General features: G+C 46.2%; 1 long non-coding RNA gene across 1 annotated transcript; it reads right to left on the bottom strand.

Moving 5' to 3' along the window:
- Positions 1-2,238: 2,238 nt before the first annotated feature.
- Positions 2,239-11,784, bottom strand: LOC118918173 (uncharacterized). Its single transcript, XR_005027033.2, has 2 exons — positions 11,174-11,784; positions 2,239-2,477 (listed from the first exon to the last, which is right to left on the bottom strand). It is a non-coding gene; the product is annotated as an uncharacterized LOC118918173 (long non-coding RNA).
- Positions 11,785-12,092: the final 308 nt, after the last annotated feature.

Below are 12,092 nucleotides of genomic sequence, written 5' to 3' on the forward strand. Positions count from 1 at the left end.
ATTTATCACAATGGCTTTTATTCTTTTTAAAGTTTTTACTTCATTTCTCCTAAGTTTCCTCAAGTTTTTTTTCTGAAGAGTGTTGGGGATGGATAATAGTTGGTTGGGTGAATGGATGGGTAAGTAGGTGGTTAGATGATAGATCAAAAGATAGATAGACAGCATACCAGTTGGACTGGATTGTAAGGGAAAGACAGACTCCAGTACATTTCCTCTCCTTTCTGTACATAAAGAAAGATTTCCTTTATGCCATGGACCTACCATCTCTTTCAAGGACTCAATGCTTCTTATTTGCAAAATTTTCTTGAGAGGCTGTGTAGCCTAGTAACTAAGAGTATGTCTCTGCAATCCAAGTCAGGTTCAAATTCCAAATTAGCTACTATATCACTGTAAATATAAAAAGTTTACCTTCAGTTTTCTCATCTGTAAAATGGAGGTGATAGCATTTCCTTCATTGTATACATGTTCTGAGGTTTCAGTTAGATAATACATGTAAATTGCTGAATATGGTCTACTGAGCATGTCTTAAAGGTTCAATGAATGTTGGTGATTATCATTATTAAAGTATGTGGCCTCCTTTTCTTCTTCACTGAAGTTTCCCTCTCTATTCATCATCATGTGCTTGGGTTATTACAGTAAGTTTCTAACTCATCTTAGAATGAAAAATCTTACAAGTGAAAAAGATTACCTAATTCAACACCTCCACTTTGCAAATATAAACGAGAGAGACTTGACAAGGGAAATGTCATTAATATTTCACAGAGTCACACGAGGTGGATTTCAGCAGGTGGGGGGTCTTAACCATATCAGGGTATCACTGGTGAACCACCAGATGCCTTAAACTTTTAACAAATCATCTGGGAAGAGAACTCAGCTGTGCCCACCACTAGGAGATTTCTATGTACCAGTCGGGTGGCCTGTTGGTAGAGCCTGTCTGAAGAACCTTTGGTACCAGAACTCATTTATGTGGGAGAGGGACCCAGCTATGAGGAGCACGGACCAGGAGCAAAGTTGTAAGCAGAGAGCAAAAATTTGAAAAAGAGAATGGACTTCATTCCAGATTCCTGGATGCGAGTCTAGGCCCCAAGGAGAGGGATGACCATAAATGAAAACCAAAGGAACTGGAACCAAATCTGTAATGCACTGGGCTTCGAGTAACGTGGCTCTGAGCCCCGTTACTGCCAAAGGAAGGTGTCATCCCTCCTCATTCTCCTGCAGCCCGCAGCCTGGCTTCAGCCTCCAGAGGGCCCAAGCAGGTTGTTCAAGGGGTGGAGTGCCTTGGTGGCAGGGGGGGATCTGCAGGAGAGGGGAAGGGCCTCCTGCACTGCGGGGAGGGTGCACACACCTGTGAGAATCCCTGGAATCCTCCAGGTACTTGGGCAGGAGGCTTTGCTGCTTTCAAGAACTCGAGGCCCTGTATTATAGTGACACTTTAACAAGCCAGTGAAAGTTGACTATTCGTGGTAAAGGGACTTTATTTATCTCTGCAGGTGCCTGAAACTAGGGAAACCTGGAGGAGAGCCATCAAGGGGCACAAGTGGGGAGGAGGTGGACCTCTCAGGGAAGGGCTGTTCCTCCTGACTTCAGCATCGCTCAGCCATTGCTGCTTTGACCATAATCCGCGTGACCTTCCCAAAGTGTAAGGCATATTGTGCCACTCCTTCTCAGAGACCCTTGAATCATTTCCTGCCCTAATGCTCTGCAGACCACATTCATAGCCCACCTTGTTAGTGTCTCAAACCTCAGAATCTCCTGGAGCCTTTAAAGTCCACGTTGTGGAGCCTGCTGAATGTCTAAGGTGTCCCAGGGGCCCCACAGGTCCAAGGCCCTGATATCCATCCCTGGTGTGCGGTCTAGGCAGAAGGCCTCTTGAATGCCATGATCCACTCAAGTCAGGACCTCAGCCACTTGTGCATATGGGGCTGGTGGGGTACTGCCAAGGAGCACCCACTCTTCCAGTCTTCCACCCCAACTGCACTCACCACAGGGCCTTTGCTCTCGCCAGTCTGAGATGAGCAGCCCCCTCACCAACTCGACGCTAACTTCCCCACCATGCTATTCAGAATCATTGTTCCTTATAATCCAATGAGACAATTAAGTGACTATCTTTCCCACTAGCTCCCTGAGTGCCAAGCCTGGCCCACTTGTTCTTTGTGTCCTTCCCTGTCTCTGGTACATTGCTTCACAGATTTAGTAGATGTTCAAAAAAGGCCTGCTGAAATAATGAATTGCAAAATCTGAGTTTCGTCACTTATTTTTAAGTAGGAATGTTAGTCAAGCTATTGCCTCCCACAAGACAATTTAAACCTTTTCTTCAATTACTTTTCTCCAATTATGCAACTGAATGTTTTAAAGAGGTTTCCCACATTAGTAGGCACCGAGGAGGTTTTAGGAGCCTTGGAGGCCTTTTCCAGAGCCACGGACACAGCAGCATGGCAGCGCATCCTTGCAAGCCACATTCCTTCGCTAATGTTCCCCTGGGAAAAGAAAGAGTAAAGTGAGATCTACCAAACCAAGACTTTTTAATGGCCAGTTTTATCCCAGCCCAATCACTCTGCCTTTCTTAGAAGCTCTCTTTTCCTTGCCCCTGATTATGGCCTCCAAGCCAGCAGCCAAAGTATAGGATGTGGGAGAATTGAGTAACAGAGCAAAACCAGAATGTTTTCAGCCTCTGGTGGTGGTGGTGGTGGTGGGGCTTTTCTTGTCGTTCCTGTTGTCTCTTCGCTCGCTTAAATTTCAGGACTTACCAGGCATTAGCTACATCGATCAATAGGTGTTCACTGAGCCCTATTCCGTGCTAGGTGTTGTGCAGCTAATGATTATATGCTGTGGATCATAATTTCCATTTCAGTTGTGTTTATTTCTTTAATTTGAGCATTATTGCCTGTTGAAAAGAAGCTTTATTCCAGGCTAGTGAGGAATCACTTTACTTCTGTGAGATTTCATTCTGTGGTGTTTTCTGCTGGCTCACCAGTGTCCATTTTTCTCTTCCTCAAAGGCCCACAGACTACAATTCCCAGGCTTCCTTGCAGTTAGATGGGCCACATGACTACAGCCTGTCCAATGGGATGCATGTACCCTGTGTGTGCCCTCTATTCCCCATTCCCATCCAGGCCACATGTCCTAGGTGATGTAGGTACAAGATGGAGCAGAGCTCCCCGACTTGTGATAGACTAGGACATGAGTAAAATATGCATTTACTTTTGTCAAACCACTAAAACTTGGGGTTCTATTTATTAACACAGCCTTTTGAGAAATGTATACTCTTCAGTTTTGTGCTGGTTTTTGGTTTGGATGGTTGGTTGAAATTCTTTCTGAAGAGCTCTACATCCTTTTTCTCCATTGTATGAATCTGGCTCAGTGAATAACCTCCAGAGGACATACACATGCCCTAGACACTGATGCTCTTTCCCGACTTTTTATCGGCTTTCCGTGATCTGACCCCAGGAAGTTTCCCTGTTAGTCCACTGGCCCTGAGTCCCACAGAACACATTTTCATGACTTTCTTTTATCTTTCCCTAGGAAGTTAATCAAGACCTTATTTGATCCCCTCAGCTTGGGTTATCCTAAAATGCTCTCATGAAATTAAATTAAACTCTGCAGACCCTAGCCCTAACCTCCTGGGACAGTCACTGTAACGAGACCTGAACATGTCTTATAGCCTGGCTGTCCCCCTCCCACCTCCTCTCTCCCTCGTCCACTGAAGTCAGGCTTTCCTCCCCCAACCCATGGAGCTCATTCTCACCAGCGTCACCCAACAGGCACTTCAGTCCTCAATTGTATGGGTGGGAATGGCAGGGCTGAGGGGATGCTTGTTTGCCGGTCCCGATGTGTCCTTCCTGGTGGGTTGACCTACCTGATTGGTGACTTTGAGAGGGGACATGGGGCAGGCCCAGCCTTGCTGCTCCCCGTTGTTCTTTAGGGAGCACTAGCTGTAGGGAGCTCACAGGTGCCCTGCTCCTCGTCCACACCCTGCTTGGTGGGGCTGCCTGGTCCAGCGCTGCCTGTGCCTGGCCGGGTTAGGAACCAGGTTTCCCTATGGACTGGTTCGCTGCTGCCCCACCCTAAGCACCGGTGTTGGCTGTCAGCTTCATCAGTAAGGAAGGTGGCAGTCAGTTCTCCAACTGCCTGTGCCCTTATTTGTCTCATAATCATTGCAAAACACATTTAGGGGAAACAGGAAACATTTGTTGAGCCTTCCCACAACCCCCAATATAGTTTACCAGTCTTTCTTTATTATTACTCACTTCTCTTAGCTTATGTTACCCCAGACCATCTTGATTTTCCTGCTAATATTCCCAAGTCTTCTGAGACTCTTTGCTGAGACTCCTCCCCACACAGCCATTCCTTACATTTCAGTGCTCCCTGTAGTTCAAGTAATGGCAGGCCCCAGGCTCTTCTCACTTTTACATAAATCCGCAGGAGATGCCACCCTCTCCTAGCACCTCTTTCCCACGTGGATGTTGGTGCCTCCTCAGCCAGCATCTTGAACACTGATGACTCTTGAGCTTCAGGCATCTGGGGCGGCTGTTTAGGGAATGCCTCCTCCTGGGCATCCGAAAGGCATCTCAGCATCTCCGTACCTGAAGTCATCATCCTTCCCTAGCTCTGTCCCCACATCTGCTCCATCTCAGTGAATGCTGCGGTCATCCATGCAGAAACCTGGCCATCATCCTGACTCCTCCCTCGTCTACACCTCCTACGTCCCATCCATCACCTGAGTCTCTTGATTTTGCCACCTGAACATCTCTTGAATCTGTCCACATCTTTTCATCACCACAGGTCACTCTTACCTGGTTTACCTGGGTTACTAAGATGCTCAGTTGTTAGGCTTCCCCTAAGTTACCCCCTCCACTTTATTCACTGTACAACAGCTATTACAGTATCTCCAAGTGCCTTTCTAATCATGCCACTGCCTTGCATAGAATCCTTCCGTGGCTCCCTGCTGCTAATCTTAGTCTTCAATAAGGCAGATGAGATCTGGCCCCCATTTCCCATTTAGCATCCTTTTCCCCGTCCCCACATCCAATGAACCACTTTTGCCTTGCCCTTTGCATGTGGATTTTCCTCTTCTTGTGTAACTGCTCAGCCATCATGCCCTGCACAGACCATAAACATGAGATTTTCCCCAAAGATGCTTCCTTCATTCCCCAAACTGTGTACAATAAGTCCCTTAGATGTCCATGTAGACCCCTATATTTAACTCTATCCTATTCCCATCACAGCATAGTATAATTTCCTGTGTACTTGTGTACATCTCTCAACTGGACTGTATATCTGTGATAGGCATTGCACCATCCAGATCCCCTTTTGATGAAAGATTTGTTATCCCAGCTGCTGGGAACACTGTCAGCAGGCAGCCTTCAGCTGTCACCCTCTTCAAGGAGCGTCTCAGTTACAGAATGCAGCCTAGCCCTAGGTCATACCCATTCCTGGGGCAGACCACAGCCAGATTGATTCAGGGGTATGAGGGCCTGGCCATCTCAGCCGAACTCTGGGCAACTCTTACAGACTAAGTCCTTGACGTTGGCTGAGACTGTCATTGGGTGTGCCTTGCCACTGACAAACATATGACAGTCTTTCCTGTTACTAAAAGATGCACAGGGCTGTTCACTCAGATTTAAAAGGTGATTATCTCTAGATGTAAAGCAGGAAGGTAGAAATGAAGTAACTAGTGTTGCAATAACCATCATGTGATTCCTCAGGTAAACTGAAGTCTACATTAAGCAATGCTTTTGTGAGATAAGACAAGTCTGTTCTCCCATCTTGCAACAGGCTAGTTTCAAGGTAAGAGGTAAGAGCTCTTAGACAGGCAAGAGTTTCTGCTACAAGTACTGTATCTTAGCATTACTATACACAAGTACTATATCTTGGCATTACTGTACATAAGTACTATATCTTGTCTCTGTGACTGGTGTAGGGCCAGCTAACATCCACTTTACTTAAATGTTGTAACTGAATTTAGGAAACATAGTTTTTCAAAGATCTGTGGGTGAGGATTATGTTCAGAGCACTATCATTCAATGAAGTAATAGATGATGGCATATTAAGAGTGATCATTTGATTCAAATTTGGTTCTTTTTTAAAAGTAACAAGTGTCAGATGCAAGAAAAACAAGGGAAAATCAGGAATAACTGTCCCAAAACTGGAAAACAAGGGCTGAGAATAGTTGACTGAACTGCTGTTGGATTTTGTCTTTCTTAGAGATCCATCATTAAAGACCATCCTGACAATTTCCTGATGTAAATACTTCAGGTGGCAATATGTCTGATTAATGTCAAGAGAAAACTATGATGGTAGAAATACAGGACTTCCAAGAAAAAATAATGACAATCTGATGGGGTGTGATAGAGATCCATTTAGCTCTTATTGATCACAGCCACTTGGTGATTTTGTCACAGGCATGGGAAAGCTGTTCACTTGCAGCGTAGGGCATAATGTGGGGCCTGCCTGGTGTCCCACTTTACAGAAAGTCAGCATAAAAGCAGAAAGATATTTCTCTGAGGCTAGGCTTCGGAGTAAAACTTGGCTAGTGTTTTCCCCTGGCCATAGCCATGCCTCATATTTCTAAGTGGTCACTTTCTTACGCATATTCCTGGACGCACAGCCTTTTAATGTGCATCCCTCCAGACAAGGACTGTTTCTCATTCACCTGCTATTCAGCACCTACTGTGTTGTGTTGTGGACAACCTGTTAGGGTGCAAAAAAAGGTGGGGTGAGGGATCATCTCCCCCATTTATTCATTCATTCAACTACTATAAGCATCTTCTGTGTTGTGTGCTACATGTATGGGATGCAAAAAAAGTGATCATTATGGCTCCTCATTCATGGAATGAGATTAGAGTCTAACAGACAAAAAATGTACGTACATATTCAACAATAGGCTATAAGAAGAAAGTGGTAGTTGACTCAAGATAAGTAGTCAGGAGGAAATGGAGTCTGGCTGGCAGAGATGATGGCGCCTCTTTTCTTGAGGGGGGCCTGGCCAGAACGCACGTGAGGGAGGCTCGCTGGATCTCGGGGAGGAACATCTTCCTGAAGGGTAGCAGTTGGCTTTCTCCTCAGAGCTCGTATTCTCTTACATCACACTTGTCAGATACCCTTTTTTCTTTCCAACCTAATAGCTAAATGACCTCCGAAGACAGATACCACCATGGGTAACCCACTTGCCAATTACAGAAGGGATAGTATTGGGCAAACAGCTGGTAAAATGGGACCTTTCAGTTAGATATTACCCAGCTTCCCATTCTATATCTGCCCTCTAGCTTCTAGGCTCCTGTGTAAATTACTTAACTTTTCTAAGCCTCAGTGTCCTCATCTGTAAAGGGGTCGATAACCCAGTGTCAGAGCCCATGAAGATGACATGGAAAGCATGTAACATGGAGATTGGCACATCTGTATGGAAACATTGTTTCTCCCATACTTTCTTTGGTCAGAATCCCCAGTTCAGTTAAGAGATCTAACGTTGATGGGAGACAGCTTAAAAGAAAATGGAAAATTTTCCAGAAAGCCTATTGTGGACGATCTAGTTTCTCTTGATGAGTGTGAAGGATTCCGGAGTCTTTGCCCCACATTGGCTAATATTTAGCCTTATCATATCTTAGTTAGTTGAATGTCCTCCACTCTAGACTTTTCTTTATGTAACCAAAAGCATAATACAGTTACTTGCACTTTGTTAGCTTGAGGTCAAAAGAAACTGAAATAGGATAAGTCCTGCCAATAACTACATGTGTAAAGGTAGGGCTGAGATGAACATATGTCTGGATGGTTCCCTGTGAGGGCTGCATTTCTTGAGGATGCTGTGGAAGAACACTGCCTCTGGCCTCCTGGCCCTGGCCATGTGCCCAGTGCTATGGTGGGTTTGTGTGTGGCAGTCCCTGTGGACACCTAATAGGCCGGCAGGTGCCAGCTTGGCCCCTGGAGATGCCCACTCTTGTTATTCAGCACTGGGAGTGTTGGGGGTGTGTGGGAAAGCAGGAGTAGCACTAGGAAGGCTTAGGGCGTCAGCCCTTTGCCAACCAGTATGCAAGTATGTCACTGTCAGTCTAATAACAGACATAACCTCACAGAGCATTTCTATAAATCAGTCATATATCAGGAAACCAGCCAAGACTCTCCCGTGCTAAATCGCCTTTATGCTTCTGCAATTTACACTGGACTACATTATGGACTCCCAGCTCTGGCCCTCACCCTTCCTGGTGCACACCAGCCTATGGCCTCAGGGAAGCTAGCATCATTGAGCCTCCTGCACCTTAAAATGATTTCATCCTGCAAATGAGGCTCTCTTACCACGGCCTCCTTCAGGCATTTTTAAAACTGTACTTTCTTAGAAGAGTTATTAAGGTATGTTAGTCCTAGAATTCCACCCATGGTGCTATACTAAAGGTTTGAGTGTTAGGTTTTGTTTTAACTGATTGTCCTTGCTTCTTTTGAGGAGTTGCTTTTTAGGAACTTTTTCCTCCACCAGCCCTGAGTACAAATAAAAGTATTAGAGTGTGTCCATCGAACGTTGCTGCAGAGGGAGGGCCTCCAGGTCTAGTTGTCACCGGTGTTTCAGAAGGCTCTCCAAGGCCACAGATATCTGTCAGACACCCCCCCCGCAAGACAAAGACATTCTGGACTTTAATATGGGAAAGCACTAACTGGACCCCCGTCGATACCAATATCCAGGCCTGACTCTTTGCCCCAGTGGCCCACTTCAGGGACCAGACCACTTGTCATGTGAAGACTTTTGATCAGCTGCAGGAGCTGTGAAGAGAAAGCTGTAGACAGCAGCTTGGAGACTGTTTTTCTTTTTTAATGCTGCCCTGATGCCCATTTCTCTCTGCCACTTGCTTGTTCCCCTCACTCAGAGTACTCTGCATATTGATGTCAAATATCTGTCAAAGGCAGTGACATGGCGTCCAATTGTGAAATTGTGCAGCCAATTTTGAACAGTTCATATACTTTTAAAACATGTTTTCCTCTTCCTAGGCCTTCCAGGAGCAGAGTGGGTAAAAAAAGGCAGCCTTTCTGCTTATTCGTCCAGCCCTGGGAGGGCGTACAGGTGGCTGTTGGAAAGTTCACTACAATTCACTACAGTTTGCAGGGAGCTTTAGACACCAGAGTGTGGGGCCTGTGGTGAATGCCTGTGCCCGGAGGGAGAGTTAATGGCCCATTGTTGGTGTCCGTTGTCGTGTGGTCTCCCCAGGGGCCAGGCGCGCTCTAGACGGAGACTTGGCTCTTGGCCGCAGCCCCTCCGCTGCTCCCTCAGCCACTCCTGGGCACACAGGCGCTTCTGTGTTCCTCCCGCTGTCACTCTGCCACGGGCCAAGAGACTGAGCCGGGAACCAGCAGCAGCTTTCAACTTGAGCTTTTTGCAACGGAACAATGGCTGACTATGACTCTCAGAATCCTGGGAGGCAGCTCCTTTCGCAGTGCGATTTCCTTCCTTGTGGGTTTCCCCAGCTGTCTTTGTCTTGCGGGGGGTGTCTGACAGATGTCCGTGGCCTTGGAGAGCCTTCTGAAACACTGGTGACAACTAGACCTGGAGGCCCTCCCCCTGCAGCAAAGGCCCTTCGGGGTCGGGCGCGGGCTGCGGGAGTAACACGGGCAGGTCGAGGGAAGCCCCCTCGCCTCTCCCCTCGCGGCCCCTCTGAGGGTAGCGAGCACTTGCAGGGAGATTTAGATCGAGTTGGGTGCAGTCAGATGGAGATAAAAATCAAATTCCAAAAATTCCTCTTTTGAAGGCCTTCTGTAAACTTATAAAGAACTCCTCGAGCATGTGAAATACGAAACTGCAGGGTGAGAGTGTTGGTTTTTTTAGCCAACATGATAAACCTGATATATCCAGGTGTGAGTTATTCGGAAGTGTTCCCCGGCAAGCAGGGAGCTCATCTGGATGACCGGTTCTCTGCTTCACACGTGACTGGGACTCCTCTTCTGGAATTGTTTTCTGAATTAATCAATACAGTAATAGCGAAAACACTGAAAACAACCCAAAGAGCTGATACTAGGGAATGAGGAAGTAAAGAATAGCCTATTATACAGTTATTAAAATATTGTTTATATAGACTGTGAGGCATGAGAAAGAGATATATAAATATACATACATGATTGCAAATTAATAAAAAAGGTAAAGTAGACACAAAGAATAGACAGGTAGAAATTTCCCCTAAATGCTAACAGTAGTTGTACAAAGCCAATGGAATTAATTATAGGTGACTAATTTTTTATTTTCCAAAATTTTGGCAGGGTGATTATGTACCAATGTAATAAAAAATAAATAAGTTTTTAAAAGTCTTATGAAAATTATTGCCTGGGAAAGATGAATAGGCTTAGGAGAAAATCAGTCTTATTAATTTATAGTTGCAAGTTACTTTGAGTAAAAATTGCTATTATGCTGTTAATCACATCTTCTCTGACTTCTGGTTGTTCCTAACAATCATTTTTAACTACTTTAAAAAGTGGTAAAACTTGCCACCTCTGAATTATTCCCACGAGAGCACAGGTTGTTGATATTCTGTTCAGTGATATATCCCAGGACTTGCATGGTGCTTGGCACACAGTAGAACTCCTTACGGATTTGCTGAATGAAGAAACGGCCCTAGGTTGTAAAAGGAGCCAGAATGTAGGACAGAGAACAGTAACTGTGGAATGAAAAGGCCAATCAAAGACAAGAATGACGAGGAATGCTCTGCTGAGATAGTTTGATGCACACCGCCCAGGAGTACGGCGGGTCCCCTCTGTATTCCAGCTTGCCCCTCTCAGCGCCAAGGTGCTTTTGTTTCTCTAGGCCCCACTTGCCTCTCTTCTTGGAGGACTGCCCTTGAGCTGCTGATTTGCCTGTCAACTAAGACCAGGCCGTGCCAGGGAAATCTTCCCCTGAGGAAACCCTGCACCCTTGATGGTGGGTGCCCCACACCCCAATTCCCCTGCAGGATTAAGCTGAAGCTGCCCTCCTCCCCTCCCAACACTGCCTCAGATCAGACCCTTCCTTGTCTCCAAGTCTGCTTCCAAGAAACATAACCAAGACAACAGTAATTCAACAACAAGAAAACCTAACATTCATCGGCTGCAATTAGGTAGCAGGTGCAGTTGTAATGTGTGAGTGTGTTACTTCATTGAAATAGGGGTTCTCTTAGCCCCAATTTCACTTGAGGAAATGGAGACATAGAGTGGCTAGATAGCTCACCTTTGCACATTGGAAGATGGTCCCACCTTGAACTGGAGTTTCTGACTGTCCCCCATGAAGGGCTCAGAACTTCTTTTGCAGTCCTTTCTCCTGGTGTAAAGACTGGCCTGTAAAAGGGCAGCAAAGACCGACCAAGGGGTGCAACAGGTTAGGAGCTGCCTGGGCAGAACGGATGGGGGCACCCCAGCCCAGTGTGGACAGAGCAGGAGCAGAACCAGGACGGGTCAGCAAGGCAGCCCCCACATTTGTGAAAGTGATCAGAAGAGGCAACGCTTGAGAGCCAGCCCGAGGTCCAACTGCCCAGCGTAAACTGGTAGAGGGGATGGAAACCAGGATCTTCCTGCTGAAGCTACATGCAAGGTTCTGTGGGCAGCCCTGGGTCCCATGCCAAGGGACATCTCTCTCTGTCTTCAGGAGCTGAGACTGGAGTAAGCATGTGACACGGGATACTTGTTTCCTTTGGTAACAAAGGTTATTTTGCTTGTGGAAGTTTAATTTAGTGTAAACCCCAAGTTAAGTTAAAACATTCTTTTGATTTAGCATGGGGTCTGTGCCCTCAATATCTGCTGGATTAATAAGTGGATGAAAGTATGAATGTGAATGAACCAAGTTCCCTGAGGGCTAGTGAGCTGTTCAGATGCTTAGGCCATTAGAGACAATGACTAGATAAGGAGAATGACATTCCTAGAGGTTCAACCCAATTCAACCTGTCAGTGGAACACCTGTGGTGTGGGAGGCGAAGTGCTGAGTAGGGAGTTGCTGCAGAGGTAAGGGGAGGGAACTAGACAAGCCCAAACAGGACCGTGACTCCAAGCAGACAAGGTGGGGATCCTAAGAGGTGGCAGGCAAGAGTTACAGTTGTTCACAGAAGAGCAGGGGAACACTGTGTCAGGAAAATCAGGAAAGTAGGAAAGTCAGT

Source organism: Manis pentadactyla, chromosome 2 (assembly GCF_030020395.1).
Source record: "Manis pentadactyla isolate mManPen7 chromosome 2, mManPen7.hap1, whole genome shotgun sequence".
Classification (NCBI taxonomy): domain Eukaryota; kingdom Metazoa; phylum Chordata; class Mammalia; order Pholidota; family Manidae; genus Manis; species Manis pentadactyla.